Raw genomic sequence first — 27,263 nt, forward strand, 5'->3', positions numbered from 1 at the left:
TGTAGCTAAAAACCAGCATGAGAGTTAAATGCCCCACATTTAGAATATATCAAGCCCTACAGCAGCGGAGAAATCCTGAAGAAACAAACTTCCACGATGAGGATGCAGTGTATTGATACATGTACTGTAATGCAACATAGGACGGTGAGCCTCACACTCTGTGCGGGGGAGGGGAGAGGTGCTGTTGAGGGTCAATGTTAAAAAAACAAACCAAGAGGATTTGTTTGACAGGAGGAATGAAGGCTGTAGGATGGTGGCAATAAGTTCTTGAAAGACTGATATTATTTGTAAGTTTTATTGTTCTGTGGCAAATATTAAAAAACACAAACTCGTAGAAATCTTAGAAAGTACAGAACATCATAAAAACGACAATAAAATCCCCAGATGCAGAAATCATCACATTGGAGGATGTTACCAGCTGGGTACAAATTTAACAGGCAGTGATCAAAATGTAGACAATTTGGGGAGAGCAAAGGCAGAAAGATGGGAAAGATGACTATATTCATGTGTTATTTAAATAACTGGAACAGAAAGAAGCGGAAGGTAAATCTGAAAGAGTAGAAGATTTGATCATAGAAGACTTTAAACGTGAGGGTGAGGGTGAGCAGTGGGGAGCTACTGAAGGTTTTAGTGCAAAGGAAGGATGTTTGAAGCCCAGCTTAGAAAGATTAACCTGATGGTAGCACGAGGAAAAACTGGAGAAGGGAATGATGGAAGTTGAGAGCACTTAATAGTTTATTACTGGGGGGAAGTCATGTATGTGATCCTAAAAAAAAGAGAAAATAATAAATAGAAGAGGGATAATATGGGACACTTAACTGCAGGGATAATAAAATCCTGCACATCTTGCTTAAAATTACAAATTCTCTTTGTGTGCTGTTTTTATCATCTTTCATTCTATTTTTCTTGTTTTGTAAGAGCTGTAATGTTGTAGGATTGTAGACCATCATTTTTGACAATTCTGTAAAAGTGGATAGCCTCTTAGTAAGTAAGTTGTTCTATCTTTGGAACAGAATACACAAGGCAATTAAGAATGAGTTCTTCACAAACTAAGAGGCGATGTTACAAAAAGATCAAGTTTTTACAAAAATTTGAACAAAGTCCCTGAAAAATTTAATTTTTGCCAAAAATAAAATAAATGGGTCATAAGGATTTATCAAATGTGAAGCTTTTTCTTGACTTCAATTGTTACATTAATAACAGTTTTTATAATATTTCCTATAAATTATATGACTTAGAAATGATAGACAATTCAGCAAGTCATTTATATTTAAACTTAAGGGGAAAATGATGTTATGATGACAAGAAGTTTAGTACCATCTCTACATACATTTAATAAATTGCCTCGGTTTGCTTTGCATTTTTAGATATCGTCTGTTTTTTTTTTCCATGACTAGTGCTAAATGGTGTCATAATTCCTGCTGAAGATGAAAGAAACATTTAAGAGCCGTTAGAAGAGTTATTTGTGTAGGAACTCTGGCTTCTTTTCCCAGATCTGACCTAGGAAATATATGACCTCATGTTTCGTTTTTCTAATTTCTGATGTAGAAATTGAAGTTGAAGAAATTGTAGAAGCTGAAGAAGTCAGAGAAATTGAAAAATTGAAGTCCCCATCTGTATGTGTGTTTATATATACACTCTAGGCGTTCCTTAAATGTATACACAGTATAAACATATGTAGAAAAAGTTTTCCACTAAATTTTGCAGGATATATTTGCAATGAACCACTGTAGGCATGCTTCCAGATCCCCTTGCATTCCTTAAACCACTGCCTTCTGCTGCCTTAGCCAATGACTGATCAATGAGGGAGGAGGAAAGCCCAGCTTCCTTGCCTAAGTGGGGACAACTCTGATGCCCAAATTACACTTCAGAGCTCTGCCCAAAGTTACCCTTCATGGAACTTTGCCCGACATGGCACCCTTCTTAGCTTCTTTTCTCTCCTTCCTTGTCCTGCGTTCCATAGCTCCTTACCACTCTCTCCTGGGAGCACTTAATACTCTCCTGTACATGAATTCACTTCTCAGAGTCTAATTCTGGGGAACCCAACCTAAGACACTACAACTGAAACAACAAAAGTGAGCTAGTGTAAAGTTTACTGAAAACACATTGTCATCTTCTTTTAGAAAACCAGGCCATGGATATGATAACAGTAACAAGATGACCATACAAATACATGAAAAATCATGGATTTAGTAAGAGCTTCTAAATATGCTTTTCCAAAAATATTACCATGTCAAACTTAAAAGAAAACATTCAATGTGATTCACCCTAATCATAACTAATAGCTGCCATCTGTTGAATTCTTACCTATGATGATCACCGTTTCAGCATCTGTACATATCTTACGCCATTTAGTCTTCATAACAATTCTATGATGGAGGTATTTTCTTTATTTTTCATATGGTTAGAGTGTGGCTCTGAGATCACACAGCTTACCAAATACCTGAACCAGGATTCAAACCCAGATCTAATCTGAGACTAAAGTTCATAATCTTTCTACTTTGTCTCATTGACTATTTCTTCTATAAGAGCATCCTGCAAAATAGTGGGTGCCTATGTGTGTTGACTTACTATTGATTTTCCTCTGATATAGACAGGAAATGATGAGGTGGTATTTATCCAATGACTTTCAGCAAAGAACTTACTCTTTGCAAATAAAAGCCAAACTATTCCAATTACTTTGAAGTGTTAAAAAGCAAGTATTTTAAGAATGCCAAGATTTGTCTGGTTCTGGTTATGTTATGGAGGTGCCCATTAACAAGGTCATCAACAACTTGCTTGACCAGCTAGTACAGGAAAGATAACAATAAACAATTATGAAAGTTCTGAGTCCAGACAGGGCTATTATGCTCGATACCCGAGGCTCACACATAACTACTTAGATTGTTTAGATGAGAACTCTGGCCAACCATTTTTCCGTGGTGGTCATTTCTGACTCCTGAAGTCCGATCAACTTATTAGATACCTATTATAGAAGGCAATCATGAAGCACATTCAGTTGTAATGTTGTATCTTTTATCTGTAACAGCTGTGAGAAAAAATCAAGAATGTCCATGCAAGTATGGCACAAGGAGCTGGAGTCATTTCGCTTTTTGTGGTCAGACACAACAACATATAATTCATATCAATCTTTGACACTGAAAGCAGCGTAATTCAAGTGGAGGGCATTGTATGTGTCTGGCCTTGCAAAATAAAAATCCCATCTTCACATCCTGGGAGCTCTCCCTTTAACCCTATGGAAGCAAATGCTTTTCATCCATGTAATAGTTCTACACCTGGTGTACCACCCTGAGGATTTTCTGTTGTACCTTAACAATTCTTGGGTGAAGAGACTCCATTTAAGAATGGATGCTGTATAGCACAGGGAGATCAGCTCGGTGCTTTGTGACCACCTAGAGGGGTGGGATAGGGAGGGTGGGAGAGAGACGCAAGAGGGAGGAGATATGGGGATATATGTATATGTCTAGCTGATTCACTTTGTTATAAAGCAGAAACTAACACACCATTGTAAAGCAATTATATTCCAATAAAGATGTTAAAAAAAAAGAATGGATGCCATAACTGAATCACTTTGCTGTACAGCAGAAATTAACACAACATTGTAAGTCAACTTTACGTAATAAAAAATAAATAAATAGCAAATGATCTATAAAAAAAATGGATGCTAATAAAGTTGAGTGAAGGAATGAATTGTTGAAGACAGGAAAGCTGAATTTTATTTCTGTACCAGTTGATTATTTTGGAATCAGAAGTAATTCATTCCCAATTGTCTCTGTAAACATGGAAAGTAATTGGATGTCATCATGGGTTGAATTATGTCCCCCCAAAAGATGTTGAGGTCCTAACCTCTTGTACTTATAAATGTGACCTTATTTGGAAATAGAGTCTTTGTAGAGGATTGAGTTAATTATTCATGGTATACCTCTTCAGAAAGTCTGCAATTCCCATTATTATTGTTTAGTAAGTCACTAGCCCAGCATTTAAGGCCCTCTATATTCCTGACTCTATGTACTACTTTCAACTTCATTTTTTTATAATATCACATATAAATCATCCATAGTCTAGTCAAGTTGATGTCCTCATAGTTCATTACACACACTGAGAAAATCCCCAACTTTCTGACTCTGTTTCTACCTTTTGGTGTGTTAAAAATGTCTTCTATTCTCTTCATTTTTCCAGGCCCTATCTTTACTTCAAGGTGTAATTTACCTCTCAGGATTCCCATAAGAATTTTCCAGAATGCCCTGGAGTGGATAATGGTCTGATACTTTGAAATCCTATGTCACTCATTGCTTTGCATTATTTGATTCTCAATCTATCTAAATATGTTTTAAGTATGACTTTTTTGTGTATATCTTCTCTCTCTAACAAGTCTCAAAGTTATCTCTTCATAGTCTTACTATATAAACAATTATTACCCAACAAACATCAATTGACAGTAGTGACACTGACAGTAATTGTCAATTTTTCAAGAAAATTGCCTGAAATTTAGAGATACCTATAAGAAAAGGGTAATCTCTCTATAGCTATCTCACAAGGCAAATGAATCAGTGTATTATCTTAATGTCCCAGATTGAGACAGATTAAATGGCTTCCCTAAAATTATCCCCAGTGTTCAATGTAAGATGGTCAAGAAAGAGGCAGCACCTGAATACAAACTCAGTTCTTCTAACTCCAAGCCCAAGACTTAGTTATTCATCTAGCATTTAAAAAACATGAATGGGCGTTTAAAATGAAGGAGACAAAAATAAAGATGTTTTGGGGATAACAAACATTTAATACCATACATCTGCCTCCAGTGTACCACCCAGTTTCTCTGACATAGAGAGGTTTTATTAATCACAGTATTTGTTAGAGAATATATAGAAAGGTATTACGTATTTTGTCTTTCTGTAGCATGTGGCCCTGAATGCATAGTCAAATTTTATTGAGGAACGAACATGGACCTACTGAAGAGAACAAGAGATTTGGACAATTCCTAGGCGAGGACTTACAAGACCTGCTTAGTATACTAGAACACAATTCATTTGATCCATGGTGTAGGACGAATAGTGCTAAAAATGTAATATGATGAATTACTTTCTGAAAAAATCTTTAATTCAAAACTTGCTAGCACTTGTACAAGAGTCTTTATGAACATATAATATATATCAGAGTGAGAGAGAACAAGAGTAGCACCTTGTATCCCCAGCCAAGATTTTCCACCCTTTCAAGAACTCAGATATAGCATGTCAATGGCAAGGAGCAATTATTGTTCTTGTACAAATATGGTGCGTGTAAGCAGGTAAGAGCTTAATCGGTGCCGTATTTTCCTATATGCCTGCTTTCCAAACATATAGATCAGCATAAGAGAAAATGTGCAAGAATACATCAGGTTTAAAAAGTGCTTCACATACCCAAATCTACTTCTTTTCCTGGTTCTTAGTGCATTTTCCAGTCTAGGTTAACTTTATCTCCTCAGCACTGGAAAATTCAGTAGGTGAGTGTCTGAGTGACAGTTAAACTATGGACTGCAGTTTTGTTGCTGACAATATTAACAGTGTATTCCGACAAACTATATGTGTCATTCTCTACAAATGAAGGAATTGAACAGTTCATGAATCTTTTTAAAAATCGCCAATTTATTTACTACTGGGGAAAATCTCCTACTGCTTCTGCACACACCATCCCCTCCCATCAGCAAGAATCAAATCACGTTTTTTATATGCAGGGTTTGTAAACTTGGGTTAACAAACCTGCCAGGAGACATGAGGGAGTCCCAGTAATCGAGACTGAGAGAATATTAGCTGATTAAACAGCAGCTCCTTCCCTTAACTACTTTTCATGATTCCTACCCACATCACTATGCTTTTTGAGATGATCACTGAATTCTCACCAAACTCATTAAAATCACCTATGTTTTTTTTCTCACTTTATGCACTATACACTTATAAGAAAGTCCACAAATCTAGCAAAAATATTTTAATATAACTTATATGGTTTTGCTTGGGTATATGATGAACAAGGTGCCATTGTGTGTGTGTGTGCGTGTGTCTAATTTTTATCAGGCCTCTCCCTTCTCTCTTTAGGTTCATCTTTCTGAAACTGTCTTATTTCAGCATTAATTTTTTAAATATGTAATTTTTAAAAATTTTACACTTTTATCTTGTGCTTTTCACTAATGATATGGGAAAGGAATTTTTTAAAAAGCCAACTACACCAAAAAGCATGAAGATTGAGCAAGCCGTAATAGATATAGATATCCTATAATCAACAGAAATGCTCTATGAAACTGTTTCCATTCCTTTACATTCACAGAAAGTTCAAGAAAACTTCGTTTTCATTATCAGTTTTAAGCTGCAAACAGGCAGATTTAAAAAAGCAGGGAGACCATTACTGTCCGAGAGAATTCATGTTTCTCATGTAGGGGTGAAATAAGAACTATATCCTGAGCTTTCCTGGAAAGAAGCCACTTATCTTCCACAGAGGTCTGGTGGGGTTTCCTGCGCTTTTTCCTGGCAATAGTCAACTGTTGTTTATGGGACCATGCCAAGACGCCATGGGGTTGAGGGGCTTTCATTTGGACGGATGGCCTGTCTGGCCCTCTCCTTGGTGCTGGCTGTTTCCACAAGGCACTAGCTTCTCCAGGCTTTGTTTTAGTAAAGCCAGGCTGGAAAAAGACCACTCTGCACGGTCCTTGATGAATTAACATCCCCAAATGATTTCTTGGCTTTGTTACTTCGACCTGAACCACCTCCCTACAAACCTTTCCTAAATTGCTGCAGCCTCTCGGCACCTAAATTCTATCTTTCCCTTGGCACACAGCACATTTTGTATGGCTTTGGAATTCAGCTTGTGTGTGGTTTGGTTTCTGCTGGGTTTGTAAGTCATATTTGAGTGAGCACTTGCAGATTGCTTTATACCTAGAGCACCTAGTATGTAGTAAGTCCTCAAAAACTATTTTTTGATGATAGTATTTTCCTGTCGTCTTCTCAGGAAGCAAAACATATAATTTTTATATTATAAGATTCTGTCATATTCAGAAAATATTGGAGATCATAGGTCTAGGTGTGTGGCCCTCAGTCTACATGATATTTATCTTTCCCTTCCTTTTTTAATAATTGCACAAAACTTCTGATCCTTCCCTGTTTCCCTCTGCCTCTTTCTCAGATACTAGCACACACACACAAACTGATACAAACTTCACACACACATGCTCATCTGTCAACAAGATTCTATGAGTAGAGGTTAAGAGCACAGAATCTGAAGCGAAACTGATCATTCCTGTGCCAGCTCCCATAATTAGTATCTATGTGACAGTGAGCAATTTTGTTAGTATCTCTCTGCCTCAGTTTCCTCATCTATAAAATGGGGTTGATAATGAAAACTAACCTCATAGTTTGTTGAGTTAATCATGTAAAACTTCTAAAAGAAGTTCTGGCTTCTAATGAGTTGTATCTTTATATTGTCCACTATTATTATTTTGGAGTGTCTTAGATAAGATGTTACTTCTCCCTCTCTGGATCACCATATCAGATCTGATTTCCCAAATGTTCAATCTCAACTTATTGAAGAAGTGGCAGCGATAGTAGAGGCAAGAGTCTAAATTAAAAAGCTAGGTGTTCTTCTTCTTGACGGAGGGGGTCCAAATCACCAACATTTAGTTTTTTTAAAAGAAAAGATGCTAGTCATGAAAGAGCAAATGATTTAAATAAATAAGTTTATTTGGACCGCAGAGAGGTTTATAAATCCTTTGTACAATTTGGATTTTATATGGCTTTGCACAATCACTGCTCTTGAAAGTTTGTGTTTGGAACTGCTTATCTGAAGAGCTGATATTGGATACATAAAAGTATTAGTGAGTCACAGTAGGAAAAGGTCCAAGGAAAAAGATAACCAATTTTTAGGTGCAATAGTTTGGTGCTAAAATGATGCTTTCTGTTGCTTCATCTTTGTACTATTTCTTGGTTTCCCCCATGAAAAGCTTGCTAGTGGATGAAATAGCAGATCATCAAATGCTCAGTATTTAACATGGTTTTGAAAGGACCTAAGGTAATGGCTGAAAGTGAGGTGGAAGACTTGAAGATCATAGCAAATGAGGCTTTAGGGTTTAGCTTCAATGCAGGCATATCTTTGGCAGTGATAACTCTGCCTTACTTGAAGGTTCCCAAATTATTCCTATCAATGGGGATTTGTATCTTGTACTGTGGCATAAACCCAGAAGCATGACTCCTGAGGTTATCTAATAATTGACACCTGTTCTAATTCTGCAGGCGGTGTCACATTGTTCTTGGAAAACTGAAGTTGATGTGGTGAACTTGGCCCAGGTGAGAATGTCTGCAGTATTTGTCCAAGCAAGGATGTATACTGGACTTCTCCAGCTTTATGTGTATAATGGTCAGTCTGGAAGTAAAAGGTTATGCTTATAGGAGACCTCACTTAGAAGTCATTCCAGTTATTTATGGCTAAATAACAAACCATTCCAAAATTTTGGGGCTTAAAGCATCAACAAGGACTTATTTTGCTCATGAATTTACAACTAGGCAGGAGTTGGCAGGGTGCCTTATCTTTCCTCTGTGAGCATCAGCAGAAGTGGTTTGACTAGGACTGGAGGATCCATTTCTCATATGGCTGGAAAGTTACAGTTGGCTGGCAGCTGGGAACTTAGAGCTGTAGGCTGGGAATTTTCTTCATAGAGTACTACTGGAAGCTGAGCTCTAGGAATGAGTGTTTCAACATGTCTGGTCAGAAGGTGCAAGGCTTCTTATGGCCTTGACTTGGAAGACCCTATCATATTATATTAGTAATTAAGAAAGTCATTAAGACAAGTCCACATTCAAAGGGAGGGGAATTAGACTCTATTTTTAATCTACTGACGAAGTTATCATTCTCAGATTTCTACTTATCAGTGAGGCTATTGATGATCTCTCTAGTATATATACTCATGGTGTTGATTTCTTTCTGTTTGTTTTATACAAAATCTTGTTTGATATCCCAAGAAGTCTTTCTGGTCTTTTTGTCTGTCTTCCTCCCATTGACATTTGACAATAACATCATCTGCATGTTTCCACATATATCTCTATCTTTTAATTGGTGTATTGAGACCACTGACATTTAAAGTGATTATTGATATAATTGAATGAATACTTACCATATTTATCAGTGTTTTTTACTTGCCCTTGTTCCTTGTTTTTATTTTTGTTTTCCACACTTTTCTGCCTTTTGTGTATTTTTTGTTTTGTTTTTTTGGGGTTTTTTTGCGGTACGCAGGTCTCTCACTGTTGTGGTCTCTCCTGTTGCAGAGCACAGGCTCCAGACGTGCAGGCTCAGCAGCCATGGCTCACGGGCCCAGCCGCTCCGCTGCATGTGGGATCTTCCCGGACCAGGGCACGAACCTGCGTCCCCTGCACTGACAGGTGGACTCTCAACCACTGCGCCACCAGGGAAGCTCCATTCTGCCTTTTGTGGTTTTAATTGAGCATTTGTGTGTGTGTGTGTGTGAGATGGAGTTTATTTATTTAACATCTTTATTGGAGTATAATTGCTTGACAATGGTGTGCTAGTTTCTGCTTTATAACAAAGTGAATCAGTTATACATATACATATGTTCCCATATCTCTTCCCTCTTGCGTCTCCCTCCCTCCCACCCTCCCTATCCCACCCCTCCAGGCTGTCACAAAGCACCAAGCTGATCTCCGTGTGCTATGCGGCTGCTTCCCACTAGCTATCTACCTTATGTTTGGTATTGTATATATGTCCATGCCACTCTCTCACTTTGTCACAGCTTACCCTTCCCCCTCCCCATATCCTCAAGTCCATTCTCTAGTAGGTCTGTATCTTTATTCCTGTCTTACCCCTAGGTTCTTCATGACATTTTTTTTTCTTAAATTCCATATATATGTGTTAGCATACGGTATTTGTCTTTCTCTTTCTGACTTACTTCACTCTGTATGACAGACTCTAGGTCTATCCACCTCATTACAAATAGCTCATTAATTGAGCATTTTATAATTCATTTTCTCTGTTTTCTTGGCATATCAATTATGTTTCTTTTAAAATATTTTTCAGTGGTTGCCCTAGAGGTTGCCATATGCATTTACCATTAATCCAAGTCTACTTTCAAACAACATTACACCACTTCATGGGTAATGCAAGTGCCTTAAAATAACAAAATATTTCTAAGTCTTCACTTCATTACTGTTACTCATTTTATTTATGCATAAGCATACAAAAGCATATATACATGCTTATATATCCTATGTTCTGTGACATCAATCAAGAATAAGAAAAATAAAAGATTTTTGTTTTACCTTCAGTCATGCCTTCTTTGATGCCCTTCCCTTCTTTTTGTATATCTGAGTACCTGACATAATTTTCTTTCTCTTCTGAAGAACTTCTTTTTAACATTTCTTGCAAGGCAGATCTACTGGCAACAAATTCCCTCAATTTTTGATTGTTTGAGGAAGTTCTTATTTCTCCTTCACTTTTGAAGGATAATTTCACGAGGTACAAAATTCTATGTTGGTGTTCTTTTTCTCCCAACACTTCAAACATTTCACTCTATTCTCTTTTTGCTTGTATTGTTTCTTCAGATGTAATTCTTATCTTTGTTCCTCTGTAGATATTTTTCCCCTCTGGCTTCTTTCAAGATTTTTTCATCTTTGATTTTCTGAAATCTGAAGGTGATATGCCTTGGGGTTCTTTTTTGTTTGTTTGTTTTTTTAGCCCTTATTCTGCTTGGTATTCTCTGAGCTTCCTGTGTCTATGGTTTGGTGTCTGGCATTAATTTGAGGAAATTCTCAGTTATTATGCCTTCAAATATTACTTCTGTTCCTTTCTCTCTTTCTTTCCCTGATACTCCATTACACATATATTATGCCTTTTGCAGTAGTCTCACAGTTCTTGGATATTCTGTTATTTTTTTCAGTCTTTTTTCTCTTTGATTTTCAGTTTGGGGAGTTTCTACTGTCATATCCCCAAACTCAGAGATTCTTTCGTCAGCCTTTTCCAATCTACTAAGGAGTTCATCAAAGGTATTCTTTTTTTCTTTTTTTTTTATTTTATCATCTTTATTGGGGTATAATTGCTTTACAATGGTGTGTTAGTTTCTGCTTTATAACAAAGTGAATCAGTTATACATATACATATGTTCCCATATCTCTTCCATCTTGCGTCTACCTCCCTCCCACCCTCCCTATCCCACCTCTCCAGGCTGTCACAAAGCACCAAGCTGATCTCCGTGTGCCATGCGGCTGCTTCCCACTAGCTATCTACCTTATGTTTGGTAGTGTATATATGTCCATGCCTCTCTCTCGCCATCAAAGGTATTCTTCATTTCTGTTACAGTATTTATGATTTTTAGCACTTCTTTTTGATTCTTTCTTAGAATGTCTACCTCTTCACTTACATTATCCATCTATTCTTGCATGTTGTCTACTTTTTCCATTGATAAGCTAAAGCCCTTAGCTTACTCACCATAGTTTAAAAACATTTTAGTATGATAATTCCAACATTCCTGTCATACCTGACTCTGATGCTTGTTTACTCTCTTCAAACTGTGTTATTGCTTTTTATTGTGTCTTATAATTTTTTGTTGAAAGATGGACACAATACACTGCATAAAAGAAACAATGGTAAATATGTCCTTACTAATGTGTGGTAAGGTGTAGGGGTAGGGGAAGTATTCTCTGGTACTATGATAGGTCTCAGTCTTTTGGTGAGCCTGGACCCTGGACTGTGAACTTTGCCAGAGATTCTGAGGTTTTCCCTTCTTTAGTTGGGACAGTATAGCTAGAGGGGACTGCAGTTGGTTATTTTCCTTCCCCAAGTTAACTTAGGCTCTGATAAAACCTCATCAGTTTAGACTTTGGTAAAAGAATTTCTCCTGAGGGCAGCCATTATTAAGAACAAAATCCTCTGGTGTATGGTAGTTCTATTTTTAGTTTTTTAAGGAACATCCATACTGTTCTCCACAGTGGCTATATCAATTTACATTCCCATACGTGGAATCTAGAAAAATAGTACAGATGAACCTATTTGCAGGGCAGGAATAGAGACGCAGATGTAGAGAACGGATGTGTGGACACAGGTGGGAAGGGGTGGCTGGGATGAATTGGGAGATTAGGTTTGACATAAATACACTACAATGTGTAAAATAGATAGCTAGTGGGAACCTGCTGTATAGCACAGGGAGCTCAGCTCGGTGCTCTGTGATGACTAGATGGGTGGAATGGGAGGGGAGGGCCACGCGGGAGGGGTTATCCTTATACATATAGCTGATTCACTTCATTGTACAGCAGAAACTAACACAACGTTGTAAAGCAATTATTCTTCAATAAAAAAAAATTTTTTTAAAAAGAACAAACTGCTCTGGTGTATTTCAAAGTGGCTCTCTTTCCCCTCCCTCTGCCAGAACATGAGAGGAGTTTTCTCCGTTATTCAATGTGAAGACGTGGTAGAACCCTGGAGATAAAACTCACTGAAGCGTGGGGCCTCCTATGACTGGGTCCCACTGGAGTTCTTAACCCTCAGACTTGTCCACCCTAAGTCTCCAGTCCAATGGAGGTTTCTGCTCAGGGATTTCTGCTCAGTTAAGTTGTGATTCCCTGTGTTCACCTGTTGACCTCTCTCCAATTTGGGGGGCAGTAGTTTGCTCTGTGACCTCCTTCTCTGATGGATCTAAAAAGAACCGTTGATTTTTCAGTTTGTTCAGCTTTTTGCTTGTTGTTAGGATGGGGTGGCCACTTCCAAACTCCTTACATGCTGATGGGAAACCACCAGTCCCAATTCATTACCTCTTTAATGGTTAATATCTGAATTTCAAGATAAGAAATTAGACACTTAGATATTTTCCTGGGAATAGCTACCAAAATAGAAATTTTAAGTAAATTATGATTTTGAATTATATTAGTTTAATAAATGTTTGAAGAACATATTGAGGGGAGTTTGGAAAATATTTCCACTCAGTGCTGTCTACTCCATACCAGCATGTACAGTTTGAACGTGAGGTAAGATAAGGGGAAAAAAGGAAAGAAGAAGCAACATCAAAAACAATGAACAGAGGGGTGAGATGTCCACCAGACACTTGCTACTGGGGGGAAATTCATATTCTCTTATTCTTACGACTGAATATATGAGTATATCATAAAAGTAGACATTCAATTAGAAGAGAAGTAAAATAAAGCAAATTGTGACTTCTGTAGTGACTAATGCTGGCTAATGACTAATGACTAACCCTCATTTCTTTAATTTCATAAAACTAATGCCTGAGTCTTTTCTCATGATTTTCATGTCTATGAAAAAAGTACTGTTGATGCCTTAATTCTAACGTGGAGAATAGTCACATGGGTGCTTGTACTTCTAACCACTGGGAAAGGAGTGTGTTATCTTCCAGGGCAAAACTGTCTTATTGTTGCAGTCATTGTGACTCGTGTTGAATCCTTGGGAGCAGGCAGCATGTGGCACAGCTTGACCTTTCAGATCAGGCAGATTAAGAACATTCTATTTTCCACCCAGTCAATGCAGGGCCCATGGTTAATGATTACTTAGAGCATAAATCCCACAGCTGATTTGCTGTCATTTGGAAATGATCAGAGCCCATGTCCAGCAAAATCTGGCAATGACATTTTTGGCAAGCTCTTTCAATAACAGATGTTTTCAGAAATGAGGGAGAGCAAGCCAGGATTGGGGGTGGGGGCCTGGGCGGGGTCTGAGGGGGTGAAAGGAAGCAGCATATATTTTACGTCAAATTTACTTTGCTTATAGTTTGACCATGTACCCTCATTCTTTCAAAATGATGGGTTGATAGTGGAGACTTGGAGTGTAGTCATACATTACACGTCACTACTAGGATGGAAGAGTCTGCTTTCTTACTCCGAAATAATTTCACCCACCTCAGGCAATAACTTTTTCTTAATATTCATCAGGATACTTTTTTAGGTCACTAAAAGGGGAAATCTGCAATGCTCACCTTTATTAAAATAGAGAAAAGGATATAGAGGAGTAGAATTAAGGTGAAGAGTCATAAAAATAAGAGAATATGAATTTCTCCCCAGTAGCAAGTGTCTAGTGGATATCTCATCCCTCTGTTCATTGTTTTTGTTGTTGCTTCTTCTTTCTTTCCCCTTGTCTCACCTCACATTCAAACTGTACATGCTGGTATGGAGTAGACAGCACTGTGTGTCTACTGGATAAAGGGCCTAGGCTGAGCTGGGGTAGACTAAGGTTTCTAGCCTGTGAGGTTTTCTTGATGGCTTTCATCAAAGCCTGGCAACCTATGTCACCCTGCATTGAGATGTGTTCCAAAAACACAATGCATGCAACTAGATAGCTGATCAAAATTGTAAGGGAGCCAGAGTTAGCTTTTGATCCTGCTCATATTTCTTTTTTTGAACTCTTGCTTTGCTGACTTTCAGTCACACAGATCCCAAGAGTGGCCCATCTATCACTGTCCAGAGCCACCAACTCCACCTAAGGCTACTCTTAACCAAGTGCTTCATACTCGAAAACTAAATCTCTGGTGTTCATCCAACTCACCTTCGATCTATCTTCTTATTATTCTCTGAGCTCTGCTAATATCAAGACTGTATTTATTTGGATCATGATTATATTCATAAACATCAAGTTATGAATGACTGACAGGCAACTCTTTCTGAAGTATCCACATGTAAAACAAGTCCTTATTAGAATAAATTATTCTTGAATAATAAGATGACTAGATTGGAAGATGAAGAAAGAGTACACCTATAAGACATTTGATAATTTTTCTCCCTCTCTTGTTATATGTACAAGTTAAACAGCTGTATTAAAATGACCTTAAAGTATAAAGACAGATAATGTAAGACTGATATAGAAACGCTGCCTTCATTGACATGTAGCTCCCATCAGATCCAAGTCAGCTGCTCAATTTGTTGCCATCTCCCAGTAAGTGGGAAGAGAAGGGAAAATACATATTGTTTCTACTCCCATTCCATTGATCAGCACATAGTCACAGGACCTCACAAAATTTCAAAGAAGCCTGGGAAACATACTCTCTTGCTAAGAAAAGCTATTCTTAGACAAAACTACCATGCTTTAAAGAATGTGACCATTACGTTATCAAAGAAAAGGAGAGTGGTTAGTGTTAGATAAATACAAGCACTACAGCATTTGGTCCAGAAGACAGTGCCATTAGATAGATTTTATGTTGGTTAAACTATATTACCCAGAGAGTTTTGAGTCCTATATTGATTGCAATCTGACATGGTTACTTCTTGAGGTAAGCCAAGAAAAGCTTCACTTGAGCATTACCCCATGTACCACAAAAACAAAGATAGAGAATGTGTTCTCATCAACTTTGAAGATGACATAAATGTGAGTAGGGAAACTAGTTCACAAGGTGAGAGAATCCAAATTCCATAAAATCTGGGCAGATTGAAATAATGAGCTGAAATTAAAAAGATGGGAATTAATAAATATTAAATGGAAAGTGGCTTTAAGCTCAAAACAACTATACAAATATGGAATGACTTGGCAGTTCATGTGCTAAGGATATGAGTTTCCTTAAGCATAATCCATAAGCATTAGTATTGAGGCATAGCTGCCCAAGGAGTAAACACATTTTTGAAAAGGCAAGTAATGATTCTACTGAAGTCTGCATCAAATTGAACACATAAATGCCACATTTGAAGGGGGCTTCAACAACATAGAGCACACATATAAAAGGACAATTATTTCATATCTGGCATGATTGAAAGAACTACGAATATTTTGGAAAAGACGAGGTTTATGAGAGACAATGAATGATAACAATCTTCAAGTATTTGAAGAACAGAATATGTAATCCTTTAGCACCAAACTGGAACATTTGGGTTATACAAAGATAGATTTTCAATTCAGTATAGGAAAGTTATTTCCAATAGTAAAACTTTTAAAAATGGTATATCTTTGGGGTGAGCAATGTTTCTAATCTGTATTCCTTCATAACTTCCAAAGTTTCTTCCAACTCAGAGATTCTATAATACCATTATGTATTTTTGAGCAAAGTGATTCCTTCAATTCTGCATATGCATGGATATACAGGCATATATACAAACATGCACACAAACAGTCCATTAGACATAGGATAAATGGCACTCATATTGGTTTCCCGGTAGGGTGCACTACATAACTACTACCTCCACCAACCTTTTATCCTTGCCGTGACTTTCACTTCTATAAGGGGTTAATTAAAACATAACCATGGTTGCTGGTGTAGTATCAAGGAGTAGACAGTATGCAGCTTTGAAAACTAAAGAAACTACTGCAAGTAATTAGAAAGCCAGAATGCATTCTTTCACTCCAGTTTCAAGACTGTAGATATGATCACATGGTTCTTACTTTATCATTGGGGTGGAGTGGTATAAGCATTCTAAACTTAACATCACATGACTTGAGTTTGAGTCCTTGACCTTGGATATTTTTAGTCCCGTGAATTTTGTCAAATCACTTAGTCTCTCTTCTCCTTGATTTCTTCATGTTTAAGTGAGAATAATGACTGTCTTACAGTATTATCCTAAATGTCAAATGAAATAACCATGAAAAATCTTCTGTAAATTCTATACCAGTAACGTATTATTAATCCTTTTCCCGGAACACTGAAGTGTTTTCAAAGACTAAATTTTTTCTTATTCTGAATTTCTTATTTATCCTGTGGATTATCTGAATCCTCTTTTCAATTTCAGTCTGGCTTTTCCCTGCCACTTGTCACACATCTGGACCATTTTTTCCATTCCCATGTCTGTTCCCTCATCCACTCCCATCAATGACTGATTTCTCAAATTAAAATTCATTTTTAACATTAGATTAAGAAAAAGAACACGGGGGGGAAAGTGGCTGTAAAATAGCATATAAGCAGAAAGCCAGATATAACTGCTCTTTAAGTTAATGGAAGCATCGAACAAACTCAAAGAGCAGCAAGTTAGCTAGAGCTCAAAACCTAGAAGGGTTTGGGCTTCCCTGGTGGCGCAGTGGTTGAGAGTCCGCCTGCCGATGCAGGGGACACGGGTTCGTGCCCCGGTCCGGGAAGATTCCACATGCCGCGGAGCGGCTGGGCCCGTGAGCCATGGCCACTGAGCCTGCGCATCCGGAGCCTGTGCTCCGCAACGGGAGAAGCCACAACAGCGAGAGGCCCGCGTACCGCAAAAAAAAAAAAAAAACCTATAAGGGTTTGGACGATTCCAAACATCATAAACTACGTAGTATCTAGAATAACCAACAATTTGCCAGTAAGGAAGCCCTCGGTCACTACCACGCCCCACACACCCTTCCTCATATTTTGTTGCCTCTTCGCCTACCTTGGCTCCAGTAGCTTTTGTGCCTGACATCAGATAATCACTTTCATCTTCTGGGGCATGTCTGTGAGTGTGTGTCTTCTCCCAGGAACAGAAGCAGATGGAAAAGTGGAAATCTGAAGTGAAAAGGGCTGGATATTCATTTCTCACAAGTGGCAGCAGGGGCCATTGTAGCGACTAGGGTGTCCATGCCAAGAGGCAGGAAGAGTCCAGCAAAAAGACATGAACAAAGGTATAAGTGTTACCTCTGTAGGAAGTGGAAACTGTTCCTGGCAGATGCAGAAGGAAAATCAAGGAGAAAGATGGTCATCTTATCCTACCTGAGGTACAAGCTTAGCCAGCTAGAATCAAAGGTCTAAAGTGCATTAATGGTGGCTATCAATGACCTTGCTAGGTTGCTACGGAGAACACGAGTTCACTGGAAGGACTAATGAGCATTCTAGGTATCTTCTTTTTAAAATGAGAATTAGGGTAGTACAATTTACAATTTAAATTACTGGCCTAGCAGAACACCACTTTAAAAAGGGACTCTTCTTACATACAGATGGCCAGTAGGCACATGAAAAGATGCTCAACATCGCTAATTATTAGAGAAATGTAAATCAAAACTACAGTGAGGTATCACCTCACACCGGTCAGAATGGCCATCATTAAAATTCTACAAATAATAAGTGCTGGAGAGGGTGTGGAGAAAAGGGAACCCTCTTGCACTGTTGGTGGGAATGTAAATTGATACAGCCACTGTGGAGAACAGTAAGGAGGTTCCTTAAAAAACTAAAAATAGAACTACCATATGATCCAGCAATTCTACACCTGGGCATATATTCAGAAAAGACAAAAACTAATTTGAAAAGATACATGCACCCCAATGTTTATAGCAGCACTATTTACAATAGCCAAGATATGGAAGCAACCTAAGTATCCATCAACAGATAAATGTATAAAGAAGATGTGGTTCATATATACAATAGAATATTACTCAGCCATAAAAGAAATGAAATAATGCCATTTGCAGCAACATAGATAGACTTAGAGATTACCATATTAAGTGAAGTCAGACAGAGAAAGACAAATATCATATGATATCACTTATATGTGGAATCTAAAAAAATAATACAAGTGACCTTATTTACAAAACAGAAACATACAGACATAGAAAACAAATCTATGGTTACCAAAGCGGAAAGGGGAGGAGGGATAAATTAGGAGTATGGAATTAACAGATACATATCACTATATAAAGTAGATAAACAACAAGGATTTACTGTATAGCACAGGGAACTATATTCAGTATCTTGTAATAGCCTATAATGGAAAAAAATCTGAAAAAGAATATATAGTTCAATAAAATAAAACAGATTCTTCTTCCATAAGTAATCTAAAAATTTCTCTATGATTTAGAAAGGACAATTGAAAACTGATGTCCAAAGCTGGTTACATGAAAGCATTGTCTCAGTCTTCTCTAGGTCGGGTGAAGCTTTGGGGCTTAGAGCTCATTATGAATGTAAAATTTTGTATGAAATTGACCAACCCTATATATCAGCATATTCTTCATCTAGGGTACAAGGAGGGTCACAGTCCTTTAATTGCAAATGACAGTTTTCAGAATGTGAATGCATAAATGGAGATTGGCAAAGAAAAGTGATACTTGAAGTATTCTTTAAGCTTCAGGTTTTTGTTATTAACCCCAAAAGTCATAGTTGAAACATTAATAAAATTTATATTCATTGAACCAGAAAGGAAATTCTGGGGTTATATTACACATTTCAGCTATATGTGCAACATTTTATAATACTTCTCAGAACTTCAGAAATATCTTAAGCCTCCCCCCACCGACTCCTCTAATCCAAGTTAATTATTCATATCTCTGTGTTCCTATGATGTCTTGTACATATGTTAATTATAGCACTAACCACATTGAACTTAACCACATAAAATTTAAGCATGTCGTTTTTCCATCTTAAGTAGTGCTAAGACTAAGGGAATTCCATTTCTTGAATGTGATCCACAGTCTCATATCACTTTTATCATTTATTCATTGCTCAGTGAATTGTGCCAAACATTATTCCGGGCACTAGGTATGGCTCATGGGAGGTATTTGAGGAGTAAACATAAAAACATATCTTTAGAATTCAAAAAGATACATACAATTTTAAGAAAGCAATCTTTATTTTCTGAAAATCAGAAAGACCTCACAGAGAAAGTAACACCTGAGATGAGCTGGGAGGAAAGATAAGATTTTGCAGGTAGAGGGTTCAAGGAGAGTGTGGAAGCATCACAGGCACATGGCAATGCAATTATACCATCTCATTTTACCCATTAGCCTTTGAGTTTCTCAGAGCCAGAGACAGTGTTTTACTCATTGTGTCAGCTCGCTAGGGCTACCATAACAAGGTACTACAAACTGGGTGCTTAAAAACCAAAGAAATTTATTGTCTCACAGTTCTGGAGACTAGGAGTGCGAAACTGAGGTTTGGGCCAGGGCATGTTTTCTGTGGAGTGTCTGGAGGAGGATCCTCTCTTGCTTCTTCCAGCTTCTGGTACCACATGCATTCCTTGGCCTGTGGCAACATAACTCCAATCTCTGCATATGACCATTCTCTCCCTGTAGACAACGTGATGTCTCTACATTATCTTCCTTCTCTGTATGACTTTGTGTCTTCACGTGGCATTCTACTCTTTCTGTGTCTGTGCCAAGATTCCCCTATTCTTCTAAGGCCATTATTTATATTGGATTAGGGCCCACCCTAATGACATCATCTTAACTTGATGACAGTTGCAAAGACCCTATTTCCAAATAAGTTCACATTCACAGGTACCCAAGATTAAGACTTCAACATATCCTTTATGGGGACACATTTCAACCCTTAACACTCAAATTTACCACCCAAGTATCTATCAATGAATCTACCAAATTCTAGGCACCTGGTACATGCTGGCTAAATAAAATGTTCTTACATCCTACTGAAACCCTCACACTGTCATTTAAAATTATATGGTTTACTATTGATTCAGGAAAACTGAGAAATTAATGATTACTATTATATGAAAATATTCAACCTACTTAAAAGTTGTATTGTCACCCTTAGCCACGTCTTTCTCTAGTTAAACTATTCAAACACTTTTCCATATAAATCCTATTTTCTAGCTCTTCAATCATCTTTGTTACCCCTCTGTATCCTAAAATTGAACTTGTAGTTTATCCTTTCAGAAATATATTTTGGGCTACTTCAGACCTATGCAATATCATTTTTCCTAAACACTTGTTCCCTTTCCTTTGTAAAATATTTTTCCATGTAGTTAACATGAAGACATTGAATGCTTTATAATAACTTTGGGGTTTGAATTTAATAATTTTTCAGGAGGAATTATCAAAAATATGGCCAGAGAATTCATCTATGAACTTGTTGAGTTTTTTATACTTTAAAATGAGAAAAAGTCACATCAAAAACCATTGAAGTTGAACTGGTGTGTTTCACCTAACCTCCCAAGATAACTTTTCGGTTGTGTTTGATTAAACTCTGTGAGTCACACTGCTCTCTCTCAGTTCAGGGCTCTTTGCTACCTATGGATCTTATTTTACATCAGGAGCAGCTGAATTTCACACCTATATTTGCCACCCTTCTGGATCCTTCCTCCTGAGCTTATTAACACCATCCAGCAGCTACCTTGAAGATATACTGCCAGGAAAAATAAATGTTTTCTGCAAGGAGCAAAAAAGTTTTCTACTCCCATATGTCAGCACTTCAGATCAGGCCTATTGCCAAAAACTAATAGCATTTAAACAATAGTTTATTCAGGTGAGAGTTACAAAAATGCCCCTCTTCTGAGATGATTCACCAGATCTTATTATTCAAAAGTGAGAAGAAAATTGGTTGATTTTGCATCAGAAAACTGAACACACTGAAAATGAAGCTAGAGATCTGATTCCTAGTCCAAGTTTCACACATAACTTGCTCCTTAACAACGAATTTTCACATGACCTTTCAGCATCTCCATTTTCTCACGTGTAAAATTAAGAGAATACCATCCTTTTACCTACTGATTATGAGGATAAAGAGAAATCACATGCAGAGTCAATCTAAAATTATAAGGCACTGAGCATGTTTCAGATATTAATATTCCAACTTAGAATTTTAAAAATGCTAAAATCTATAAATCAAGAAAAGTGATAAAAGAGCATCATTGCTGATTAATGGTTATTCACCATTCTGTGTCTGAATTTTGGGAAATTATCTATTTATGTTCTCTTTGTGTGCGGACTCTCAACCCAGAGTATAATATGAAAATTTCATATTATTATTGCCTTACATTTTTTTCTAACAAATCTTACAATACTTTGGAGGAGAAAACTATATAGTATATAGTATATACACCATATACTATATACTTTGGAGGTGAAAACTATATACTCAACTCTGAGTTGAGAAAACTCAACTTTTGGTGAGTTGAGTTCAAGGTCATAGAAAGTCACATATCCAAGATCCTGGGCTGAAGGGTAATAAACTTATTACAGCACTCACTCCTGACTTGAGATGGTTGCCATCTAGAAATAAAAAAGTAATCTTGCGTATAGAATTCAAACAAGTGGAACCAGCCATGATTGTAATAAGAAAAAGTAAAAATGGCTGTAACACTGAATCCTGTTTTAGTACAAAATTATCAATAAAGCTGATGAAGGTCACCTGATTTGAGAAAATATTCTGACACAGTTTTGACAGACAAGCATAGATCAAATACAAGAGTCAACAAAAGTATGAATAGTGAGACTGTGCATAATTTTTATTTTATTGATATTTTAGCTTCTCTATATTTCCTAATTTTGTTATGATGTACAATATTTACCTGTGAAATTTAAATAATTAAGTTAATTAATTGATTAATCACCACCCAATCTTTAAGGCCAAACATTAACATCATCTCCTTCCTGAAGCCTTTAGCAACTCCTTAGTCAACAATAATAGCCTTCTTGTTTGAATTATAGCTATTTGATAATATTTTATTTTTCTTACAAACTCAAAAAATTGCTTCCACAAATTCAGTTCAATGAATGTCCAGGGTCTGTATTAGGTTTATATTTGTATGCCCCTGTGTGCCTAGCACAGTGCCTTGTAATAAACATTTATTGAATTTGTTGAATTGAGAAGGTCATGATGACAAAATATGATAAATCATTGGCATCAACTACAACCATTTGATTACAGAATGAGAAAACTAACATATAAAGTGTGAGAGGTTTTTAAAAAGCATTTGAAAATACACTTTGAAAGAGGTATTAAAATGAATGAACAGCCAGTAGGAGTTTTTGGGTAGAGGAATGATGTGCTCTATGCATGAATTCAGCTCCAGATAAATATACTTAACTGTCTGACAGAAAATGTCACCATAAGATATTAGAACTCAGAGAGAAGAAAGAGATTCAAACTATCGAGAAATCAATGTGATGAGTATTCTTGAAGAGGTTACGACTTTCAAAAAGCTATTTGAAATTGTTATTAGCAATAGTATTCTGGAGGGAGAAATGTGATTGTGTGATATTCTGAGGTGATAAGTTGTCTTATCTGGGACCCGAGAGGCCAAAGGAAGAGTTAGTAGGAAAAATGCACCTGATATACGTCCTTAAACTTTGTGCGGTTTGTTCTGGCATTTGAATACACATTAAAATATATGTCTATGAACAGAAGGTCTTTGTTATTCAGTGATAACCTTGCTGCTTCCTCAACTAGTCCACGAGATATAGAGGGTTATTTTCTGCTATAAAGGTCACTCTTCTGTTCATGCTTCATCACACAGAATACTGACGATTAGGGTTCTCCATTCTCTGGCATGGGACACAGATCCCCCCCTTTCGACATTGTAAAGTAATTCTGGCCATAGAAGACACAAAACACTTAGGTCATATTGTTTAGCTCAATATGCTACCTTTGGTTCATAAGCGATACACAAGGCGACACCCTGCTTAGATCCTCCTTCAATAAAGAACTTGTAGCCTGAGCTACTTAGAGTGCTGTCAGCAAATATCCTTCAGCTATCTGCCCCTTTATGCATTGCTTCAGCTGCAGAAAGCCACCTTGGCCAAGTTCACACCCTTCAGAGAGGGGGCCATATTATCTGATAGATTGAAGCAAGATTATAAAGGCCAGCCTATTTCAGCCTAACTCAGGGGAACTGTGATGAGTCATTTTAGCTCCAGAGCTCCCAGTGGGGCCGGCTGAAGTTGTTGTTGGGCCTGCTTCGCACCTCAACTTCTCCCTTGGCCCAATCTTCTTCTTTTGCTTTTGTTCTGCAGGTATTGATTCCAAGGGCACTCCTTAATATATATCTTGCATACTAAATTTCATGTCACGTTTGGCTTTGGAAAAACCAATATAAAATAGGGTGAAACAAACAAACTTGGAAGTTGACTTGTTTTAATTGATTAATAACCCAAGCAAGGACTCAAAGAAAATAATAATACCAGAATACTAGAGAGCATTCTAGGCAGTATGAATAGTTTATAGGAATGTCTTCAGCAGACAGAGGATGGCATGGATGAAACTAGAAAAGTTAAGCTTCATAGAAGAAAGAGTATCACAAAATTAAGCTGAAAAAAAAGGGGTGGCAAAGTCCATGGCTGATTGTAGCTGACCCTGGCATTAGGAAGGTGTGACCATATCATTGGGAACATTGAAAGATGGCAAGAGAAAGGTGGATTTTATTTGCTAAGCAATGAGAAGTTAGTGAGTTTTTTAAATAGGAGATGAGAATTTTGTTTTAGGAAACTCTGAAGGATTCAGCGTGGAGGATGGATTTGGGCAGGGGGGCGGGGAGTTGGAGAAGCAGAGGATGACATTAGGAAGCTGTTACACCTATCCCATTATAATGAAAGTCAGAATGAAGAATAAAAAACTGTGTGCATATGTATGTGTGTGAAGAGGGAGAGAGAGAGAGGGAGGAATCTCAGAAATAATCTGCGAGAAGAAATGGCAGACCAATATTAAAAACATGAATGAATCTCTTGTCAAAAAAAAAAGAAATGGCAGGAAAAATGTATTATAAGAGGCTTATTATATGTGAAATAAATTGAGTAGCAGTCCTTCCAAAACTTTTTCTAGATGTCAAAGATCATTTCACAAAAGAATACCGTCTATTGAACACCGAAATCTACTCAATTTTGTACTAGGTACTTTTAGATATGTTTCGTTATTTTCAGTCTCATACTCCTGTAAAATAGAATTTCTCTTTCTGGTTTGCAAACAAAGAATCTATTTTAAAAGATCAAAATCTACGGGCTTCCCTGGTGGCGCAGTGGTTGAGGGTCCGCCTGCCGATGCAGGGGACACGGGTTCGTGCCCCGGTCCGGGAAGATCCCACATGCTGCGGAGCGGCTGGGCCCGTGAGCCATGGCCGCTGAGCCTGCGCGTCCGGAGCCTGTGCTCCGCAACGGGAGAGGCCACAACAGTGAGAGGCCCGCGTACCGCAAAAAAAAAAAAAAAAGATCAAAATCTAGAATTCTGAATTTAGAAAGGTCAGAGAGCCTTCCAATGTCACCTAGCTAACAAATATCAGAACTGAAATTTTAACACAGGCCCATTTCAACTGTCAGTTCTCTCAATCACTACAATACTACATATCTAAAATATGAAAGTTTCAATATTAAATGAGTTTCCTTCTTTATTAAGTAGTGTGGGGCAAGCAATTTCAAATCTTCCATCCATGATCACTTCCTGTTGCCAACATATTTTTGAAGTAGTCTAACCTGAAGCCATTATGTCACATGGAAATCCAAGAGTAATAAATGGTCTAAAACTAAACCTGCAAGGCGAATACAAGTTCTCTCTACTCCTATTGGCACAATCTATTAACAGATGCTTGTGTATACTTTTGTAAACTCATATTTTCTTAGTAGGTGTAGACGTTCTTGATCCTCTACTTAGCAGTTTGATTCTTCAGAGATTCATTGCTCTCTTCACTTGGAAGTTTTAGTGCCACTGAAGAAAGTACAGGCTATTCACAAAATGTTTTGTGTTATTTTCTCTGGTGTTCAGTCTGGAGTTCAGTGTAAAATCAACTTTGCAGCAGGTCAGTGATGAAAATAGAAAATAGAAAACATGCATTTGGGAAACTGGAACTGACTTTGGGCCAGTAATAGAGCTGCCTAACAGTTGTAATAAAGACTTACCAGAAAGAACATATAGAGAAGTATTCATATTACATTCTTATTTGCATTACATGTCCTCAATTATGTCTAGAAAGGGCTACCAAGGCATATCTTGTAATATTAACTAATTCAGAAGGAGAGTGCTATGTAGACAATGGAGTAATTTTTTGAGTGAAGATAAACCTATTCAAGCTTGTTGGCCAGTTGCCTCCCAACAGCCCTATTCAGGACACCCTTAGATATCTGTATTATTCTTATAATCTGACCATTTACTTAAGGTTATAAAAGGAACCTCTTCACAAATTTCTTAAACCCAACTGATTGCATATTTAAGTATTCCATATATTTCATTATTGCAGAAGAGGTTAGTGAAGAACCTAGAAACTCTTGGACACATTATAAAAGGCTACTATCAAAAACTGTGTCCTTACTACTTGGTACATAATAGGATCTTCATGTGAATGTATAGAAAACACATTTTTAAATTAATCCAATCTTAATGATATTTCAACTAATATTTATTAAGGGAATATATTGTGCCTGACTTAGCTATAACAATAATTACAACCTTTAATCTTCAGAACAACCTTGTGAAGTGAACATTAATTCTACCTTCCATAGATGAGAAACCCAAGGTTCAGAAATCTTTTCTTTTTACTCCAATGCCCCACATGGTACATTTCCACACAGTCTATCACGTGATCATGCACTCTTGTTTTGATTTCTAGTTTTTTGCTCTCTATAGGTATTACCAACTATACCTTAAGCTCCTTAACAGTAGGGATATTGTCTTCTTTTGATTTTGTCTTCACATTAGTATTCATCATGGTGGTGGGCACAGAGTTGTAGCTGACAAATGGAAAGGTTAAAGTGGTTATGTAAAAAAGATGGAAAATACATCCCCATAACTGGAGCAGAATGTGATCCTTTGTAGAGGTCATGGAATCTCCCCTCATATTCTCCAGGGAATAGATTCCTGGCTAGGAACTCAAGAGCAACTGACATATCTGGTCTGACTCAAAGCTAATAATGGGCAGCATGCAATTTCTCTGTTTTGGGACTCCTTGGCAGGGAGAAAAGCATGTACAGTTGTACAAGACTCCCACCTCTCTATCTCTATGTGTATAGATTAGGAAACTGGCATAGAGGCTGAGTAGCTTGTTGAAGGCTATACAATTAGTTAGTGGCTGATAGAGAATTGTGGCAGAAGATGCTGTAATTGAAATTGCAACACTTAAAAAAATCAAGGTTTGAGCCAGTTCTGAATGCATTCTCTACCTTCAGAATAAATTTAGAAAATGTGTGTCCTATGATGCAGGAGACTTCTTCCCCTTGGAATTTGGTTTATGTGTCTTTTTTTAGAGTACTTAGTTTAAAGTGTCTTAAAACCATAGCTTTTATTTATTTTTATTTATTTATTTTTTTGCGGTACGCAGGCCTCTCACTGTTGTGGCCTCTCCCGTTGCGGAGCACAGGCTCCGGACGTGCAGGCTCAGCAGCCATGGCTCACAGGCCCAGCTGCTCCGCGGCATGTGGGATCCTCCAGGACTGGGGCACGAACCCGTGTCCCCTGCATTGGCAGTCACACTCCCAACCGCTGCGCCACCAGGGAAGCCCAAGCCATAGCTTTTAAACTATATTAAATAAAAATAAGGAGCAAATGCTACATGAATTTTAAAAATTTATGATAATTATATATTACATTTGTCACAAATAGGCATTTTTGAATAGTCAAAATTCTTAGCACTGAATTTTTTCTAAATAAATCTTAAATTAATAAAGGAGTTCAAACTATTGATAGATCTTTTGCTATCTACTCATACTTCTGTTATACT

The sequence above is a fragment of the Lagenorhynchus albirostris genome, chromosome 3, assembly GCF_949774975.1.
Source record: "Lagenorhynchus albirostris chromosome 3, mLagAlb1.1, whole genome shotgun sequence".
NCBI lineage: Eukaryota > Metazoa > Chordata > Mammalia > Artiodactyla > Delphinidae > Lagenorhynchus > Lagenorhynchus albirostris.